Source organism: Melozone crissalis, unplaced genomic scaffold, assembly GCF_028551555.1.
Source record: "Melozone crissalis strain CALT ecotype California unplaced genomic scaffold, PUWL_Pcris_2 ptg000016l_1, whole genome shotgun sequence".
Taxonomy (NCBI): Eukaryota; Metazoa; Chordata; class Aves; order Passeriformes; family Passerellidae; genus Melozone; species Melozone crissalis.
Window position 1 is genome coordinate 26,214,610 of NW_026535794.1, and position 8,087 is coordinate 26,222,696.

Below are 8,087 nucleotides of genomic sequence, written 5' to 3' on the forward strand. Positions count from 1 at the left end.
CTTCCTTTGATGATAGTGATGGAGTTATTTCCCACGTTGGTCTGGAATGAGAAATAGCAACATGGTCTGAGACTGGAAAGAAATATCAAATAATTTTCTTTTTGCAGGGAGGCTGTGAACCTCCCCATGTGTATTTGGTGAATGTTTGAGGGATTTGCTGCTGGAGATAGGAGTTCCTGGGATTGCTCCAGGTTGCACAAGGTGCCACCCCTTCTAAACATGATGGAAATCAGGAAGCATGTTTACTGAATGGAAAGAGCAGGATATATCCCCCCAGCTCCAATAACCTGCTGTGGAATTAATCCAATATTGTAGGGTTATTATTTGAAAGCCAAGCTCTTAATAAGTTCTATCCCTCAGATTCACAATAAAATCCCCTGTGGGTGTGAATCCATGCAATATAAAAGAAAAAAAATGTGACTGTAATTATCTTTTTAATTAAAATATCCGATTGCTATATATCCAAGATAGGCCTGAAATGTTCCATCCATCTCAGCAGATGCCAAGGCATCTGGAGTTCTATCTCCTTTTCCCCCTGCTACGAGCTGTACTTCTCTGATGCCATGATGCAAACTTTCACTGCAGATGAATCACCAATAAAAACAGCCAGTGTATACAAACTCAATTTAAAACTGAGTAATATGAAAGGATTCCCTGCTTGTTGTTTTCCATTTTGGAAATGAACTCGTGCACCTCCATTTTCAAGGTTACCTGAGGATCATCACAATTACCCCCATTAGGAGCAGGTGGGTGCTGGACCTCACTCCTTCTGGGTTAGGAGCAGCACCTAAACCTGCTCAGGCTTAAAACAGATCCCTCTTTCAACTAGCTGGAAGCCAGATCTAGCAAGGTGGGGCTACATGGTGGGAAAACTGAGGTGGCTGGTGGCAGGGACCACACTGATGCGAGACACAGTGGTTGTACTGGCACTCTGCCAGCTCTTTGTCTTTCCAGGGCTAATTTTCAGGCTGATAAACTTCTGTATGAACTCCCACTGAGCTCAGTGAGGAGGAGAAGCTGACTGCTGGGCTAGCAGCACAGCAAAAGGACTGTGGAAATCATGTTGAATAATGCTTGGTGAAGGGTAGAAAGAAAGAAAAACTTTAAAATGCTGTTATCCTTGCCTGGAGGACCCTGGTGCTCACAAGAGCTCACAGTGTGTGTGTGCTGAATTTTGAGACAGAGAGAGGAAGGAAAAAGCCCCACCATTCACTCCCTGCAGCTTGCACATCTCAAAACCTCCCTGCAGGAGTAACCACTGCAAAGCCCACAAATATACATGGGCTTCAAGTGTTTGAAAGACAGCACAGGTACTAAATAACAGCATCCAGTAAACAGATAGGACTGAATTTTCTAGAAAAAACATAGAATGGGTTGGGTTGGAAGGCACCTTTAGAGATTATCTAGTCCAACCCTCTGCCACGGACAGGGACACCTTTCACTAGACCAGTTTGCTCAGAGCTCCAACTGAATTGACACTGAACACTTCCAGGAGTGGGGTATCCACAATTTGTCTGGGCAACATGTTGCAGAGTCTCACCACTCTCGTTGTAAATAATTTCTTCCTTAAAACCAATCTAAGACTACCCTCTTTCAATTTAAATATCTGACCATCTTCATGCCCACCCTCTGCAGTTGCTCTGACAGGTCCATGTTCTTCCTGTGCTGGGGAGCCCAGAGCTGGATGCAGCACTCCAGGTGGGGTCTCACCAGAGCAGAGCAGGACAGGATCACCTCCCTGTCCCTGCAGCCTGCCCTGCTTTGGATGAGCAGCTCAATATTCAGATTGCAGCCCAGCATGGGGTTGTCTCTCTAGGCTGCAAGCTGGGTCATGTTGAGTTGCTCATCCACAAAGAGCCCCAAGTCCTTTTCCTAGGGCTGCTCTCAGTCCATTCCCTGCCCAGCCTGTATTTGTCCTTGGGATTGTCCTGTTCCAGTTGTGGGAGCTTCCACTTGGCCTTGCTGAACCTCATGAAATTCACACAGGTTCACTCCTCACACCTGTCAAAGTCCTTCTGGGTGGCGTCCTTTCCCTCAAGCATGTCAGGGGCATTACCACAATTTACTGTGGAAGGAAAGGCTGATCCTGTGTCACCAAAATAGTTTTCTTTTACATGTCATTCTGTTGAGTGGTTTCAATCTGGCATTTTAAACAACTCATTTTAATTTCTGATGGCAAAATAATGTCAGATTTGTGCTAATCTGGGTTTTGGACAAGTTTCAATCTAGCATTGATTTATATGTTTGTATAGGCATATATTCCAAGCTAGAAATAAAGCAAACACACCAAATGGCATAACCTGAAATGTTTCAACTGACTCTACCAACAACACGTGAAAAACCCCTCCTCACATTTCAGTGCTGGCAAGGGTGGCTCAGCCAGGCCGTGCCACGCTGGGGCTGTGGGGCTGTGCCTGTGCAGCAGCTCCTGGGCAGAGGTGGAGGTGCATGAACTGCACACATTGCAGGCATCCAGGCCAGCTGTTCCAGCTGTCTGCTCCTGCCACAGACTCACTCCCAACATCTCCCCACAGGCATCCTGGGATCCTGGAGACACAAAGAGGAATTCTGTTTTTATCTGCCTTTAGTCTTAAGCAATATAGTCTGTAGACTATTGAGTACTTCAAAGAGAGTTTTAAATCATTTCCATGGTCTTTAATCTTCCTTTTAAGGCTCCACCAGCTTTTAAAGACTTTTATGCGTGGAACAGCATTGATTGCAGTGCCAGGCCATTCCTGCCTTGGACCACTGGGCAGTGCCCAGTCTCCAGCTCCACTGCAGGCTGTGGAGAGGCTTTCACCAAATCCCTCCCTGTCTCCCTCAGCCAGCCACACCTGGGACACAGACTGGGCTCTTTTTGGTGGCAGCAGTCTGACATCCATCATGTTGCATAAGCCAATCAATAACACTGCAGCAAGGGCATCTGTCAGCAAAATGCAAGCAAGCTTTAAATAAAGCAATGAAAGTCTTTCTAGGAAATCAGCACAGAGAGTAAACCCAATGCTGATAATTGTTCCCACTGGGAATGCTGCAGGCAGTTTGACATCACAGCCCACCTCCAACATGCTTAGCACCCTTTTTGCTTATTTTTTCCCCCAGAAATACATCAATCATCTGCATTGTGACATGTGACTGCTCTTCTGTAGGCACTGTCTCCCCTACACACAAGCACTCCCCTTCACCCAGACAGTGATGTTGAAGACAGGTTCTCAGAAGCCTGTCTTGCCAAGAGAGTGACACAGAGGGCCAGCAGCTCCATCCATCCATCAGCTCCATCTCTGTGCTGTTGCATGGAGACTGCTTGTCCATGGTGGAGATGCAGCCAAATTTCACCTGGCAAGCCAAATCCAGAGCCATTGCTCACAAACCCTGCCCATGAAATGGGGAGCTGGAAGGGGGTCTGGCCCCCCATACCTCATTTCACCTGGGGAGTTCAAGCTCTGCAGCTCTTGGCTAATTCTGATGCCACAAGCAAATCCATGCTCTGTTCATGCCAGGAGACTGGTATTTTTCAGCATGGTCCTAAACAAAAGAAAAGGAAGGATCTGGAAATGTCTGGACGTGGGGATCTTTCAGGAACCCAACCCCTAGCCATCATCAGCTAGAGCAGAAAAACATCAAGAGTTTTTTTTGAAAATTATTAAAGTGAGTCTTTAAAATGCTGTTCAGACTATGTCAGTAACAGCTCCTTCAGAGCTACCAACAGCCAATATTTAAATGCAAACTGTCCCTTAAACTATGTCTCCTAAATGATGGCTGACTGCTTTATCATAGGAGATACTGAGCAAGTCCCAAACGTTGGCAATGACCAAATGCTCTTCTGATGAGCCCAAGCAGTTCCCTTAGCCATGATGTTACACACTGCATGGACAAACATCTCATTGTGACAGGACAAGAGCGCACAGGGCTCCTTCCCCAGCAAACAGCCACCTGCAGTGCCAGACACAGCCTCATATCCTCGTGTTAGCTGCAAAAGAGCTCACCTCCCTTTACAGAAGATATTTGTTACTTAAAGAGTAGCAATTTTGTAATTTTTCGTCTTGGTGTTAGTGAGTGAACAAATGTCCTTGAACCTACATCTTTCATGGAAGAGAAAAAGACACTGTGCATTATTCTTTCAATATTTTGATAGAGATTGAAACAATTGTCAGCTGGAGAGGCTGTGTGAAAATCATTATGATATTTATTTAAAATTATCACTGCTCCATTCCTGGTAGATATCTGATTTCTGTCGGAATAAACCATCTCAGAAATTCCTTTTTAAAGAGAGGTATATAAAATGTGTGCAAAAAATATCACCTCTTGTTTTCTACATCCATCTCCAAATTAAACAATGTTCCCACTTACGGCATATGGAAGAAATGAAACGTGAACAGAGTGTTAGACAACAAAACACTTTGTCTCTCATGGTGCTTCATGCTCTCCCAGAAGCCTGGAGGGAGGAAGCCCAGCAAAGTGGGAGGGCTTGGCCAGAAGTAACAGCAGTGGCTGAGCTAGAAATGCAGTGCACACCATGTACCCAACCAGTCACTTCAGTGCAAAGAAACTTCACAAATTATAAAGCATAATGTTAAATGCTAAGAAAATATCTGGGAGGTGGGGGGAGGGGAGTACCTTTTCTTTTTTTTCTTTTCTATATAAACCATTTCCTACATTTCTCTTTCAGCTGTAAAAGAATTAAAGGATACACCTGCACCAATATATCATGGAAGCATTTAGACAGAAAAAGACCCTTAAGATCATGGAGTCAAACAAATGTAATGGGGACATCACCTGAAGGCAAGAGAGAGTGGAACTGTGTGAAGCAGGTAAAGAACTGCATCAATCCATGCCTTATATTCTCAGTCACAACTGGAGTGCCTCAGTGCCAATACATGTTAATACACCTTCAACATTTTATTTTCATGAAATAGTTAGCATTAAAAACATCTAGCTGAGTAACAGAACATCTTTAGTCACAGATACTCAATTTTGGCTCATAGAAATGCTTTAATTTTCACTGTTATAATACTCAGACAACAACAGCCACATTGTGTTTCTGTGTACCAAAGCAATAAAATTTGAGCAACATGCTCTGGAAGCAAACCTGGCCTGGAGAAGATCCACAGGAATTACTGAAAGAATGCATATGTACAGTGTCGTTATTCTAAGACTGCATTTTAAAAAAATATTATTCAGTGAATTTTGAAACAGTGAATTTTCACAACACCCAGAAGACATCTCAGCTGTTTTGTGAGACTTGATCACTTGCAGCTTGGATTCCCACAGTGCTAACTCAGCCCAGGCAAACCCTGCACGGTGTGAGCATGCACCACAAACCTCACCTCTTGTACACAGGCACAAGACAGCACTTCAGAGCAGTTCCTTGAAATACAGCATAATGAATTCTGATGTCTGCAGATGGAAACCTGTTTATCCACAGCACATCTTCCCCACACTTCCTTACCAGCCCAATTCCAGCTTGAGGAAACAATCAAACCTTCCTGTCCTGCCCTCCCAGGCTGCCAAAGGAGTTCCAATTAGTGTCAATTGGGATAATAGCTCTATTTGCATTTTTAAGCTATTATTAGCAAGTTGTCAGTCAGCCAGTAATTTGTATCACTTTGATATAATGAGTATTTAAATATTTAAAAGGAGAATGTTCCTTTCAACCACCCCCTTCCTTTTTGTGCTAAAATAATAATGGTTTTAATCAAAAGTAATTTGTATTAATATACATTTTGCCCCAGGTGTTAAAGACAGTCTTCAAGAGCAGCGGTGAGAGATGTTAAGTAATACAGTTTATTAATATAGACAATTACTTCTATCCTTGATAGTAGCAAAAATGGAGGCAGCTTTTGCAACCAGAACAACCTGATTCTCCTCTTGGCCTCTTTGAGATGATTATTGTTTAGGAATTGAGGTCAGTTCAATTTATTTTAAGTACTTAATGTTATCATTTTCTAAAGGACTATTTTGGACTCAATTACTCAATCTTCTCCTTGATGAAAATTCATCAATTAAGCAACCTGTACCACACACACATGCACACAAAAAAAAAAAGGGCAGAAGACCTCTCCTCTCTCAGAACCTGTCTGGAGCAGGCAAAAGGCTGTGTGTGTTTCCATGTTGCCATTACACCATCTGTGATCACTGGGGGATGTTTTTCCTGACAGGGCTCAAGTCTAGATGCTCAGGTGTACGCAATTCATCATCACAGAGTTCACAAAACTGGATTGACCATTTACATAAACAGGAAATCTTTCCAAATTTATATGATGTACTTCATTTTATAATGCATTTGTATTTTTAAAATAATGCTTTTGAGAAAAAAAAGTACCTAAACCTTTCTGATGTGGCCCTGTAAAACTTCCCAGTAGCCTTGAGAGGTGGGTTCATGGAGTCCAGCCATGCCAAGGGCAGGGCCTCTCACCTGGGTGGGAGCAAGCCCAAGCACAAAGACAGGCTGGGCAGAGGATGGATTGAGAGCAGAACTGAGGGGAAGGACTTGGGGTGCTGGTGGACAAGCGTGAACCAGCAGTGTGTGCTCAGAGCCCGGAAAGTTGATGGTTTCCTGGGCTGCACCTAAAGAGGTGCAGCAAGCTGATCAGTGGAGGGGATTCTGCCCCTCTGCTCCACTCTGGTGAAACCCCCTGGACTGCTGCACCCACCTCAGCCTGGGAAGGACATGGACCAGCTGAAGCAAGACTGGAGGATGCCATGAGGATGATCAGAGGGTGGGTGCACCTCTCCATGAAGACAGTATTGGGGCTGTTCAGCCTGGATAAATGAGCTTATAGCACCTTCCAGTACCCCAAGGGATCCTCCAAGAGAGAGATGTTTTAGTGACAGAACAAGGGGAATGGCTTTAAACTGAAAGACAGTAGATTTAGATTACTATAAGGAAGGAATTCTTTACTGCAAGGAATTCTGTACCAGTTTACATTGAAACAGGTTTTCCAGAGAAGTTGTGGATATCCTATCCTTGGAAGTGTTCAAGGACAGGTTGGATGGGATCAGAGCAATCTGATCTACTGAAAAGTATCCCTGGCAATGGCAGGAGGTTGGAACTACACGATCTCTAAGGTTCCTTCAAATCCAAATTTTTCTATGATTCTATCTTAATGTTCTCTTTGTATGACTATCTGAAATCCTTATGATCCTTATATAATCATGGAGGAAAAAGGAGAAATGAAAACTCCTAACAACTTCAGAGGTAAAATTAACATTGCTCATTCCATAGTCTGGTATTGTCTTCTAACTTCCCTAGAACTGACATTTTGTACCTATTCCTACACACATTACTGATTTTTAATATAACTAGTTTTGAATTACCTCTCAATGGAATATTGAATGCCTTCAGCACTAATACAATTCAACTCTTAGCTGCCACCTTACCTGCAGCACCAGCACAAGAAGCTCTGCACAACATCTTTTGAGCAAGATCAATTTGAAAGCATTTTATTTTATGCGTGGCTTTATCCTTATTCTAATCAAGTACTTATTAAATTCCAGGAGGCTCACGCACAAATCCCAGTGCCAATCGTTTGTAAGGAAGATATTAAAAGCAGAGAGAGCAGGAGGGAGCGCATCTTCCCCAGGGACGAGCAGCTCATCCACACGGACGCGCTGACTGGCGGCTGCCATCTGCCGGCTAGGAAAAGAAAATTTTGTAAAAAATTAGGAAATCGTCCCGGAAGCAACTTCCCGATCGGAATTCAAGTTGGGACACAGACAAGGGGCACAGCCAGCCCCCACTCGCTTGTATGGCAGAAACACAAAGGCGGGCGGGCTCCAGGGCAGCCAACATCCTCTGTTGTTGCTCATAGAGTGATGGAAAGACCCAAACCTGAGCATAGTGCTGGAAAAAACTGGTTGCCCAGCTCGTTTTCTCCTATTGAAAAAGTTTCCAGCAACAAAAAGTGCCACTACAGAGAGGGGAGAAATACCACAAGCAGGTCTTGGAAAGCAGCTGTTAATGTACCACCTCTCCTAGCTACTACCCCTACCAACTTGCAGAGAAGCATCTCTGCCTCATTCTTTGTCCCTTTGTTGGGAACAAGCTTTTTAAATAAAAAAATTAAATTACTCCTTTAAATGAAAAGAAA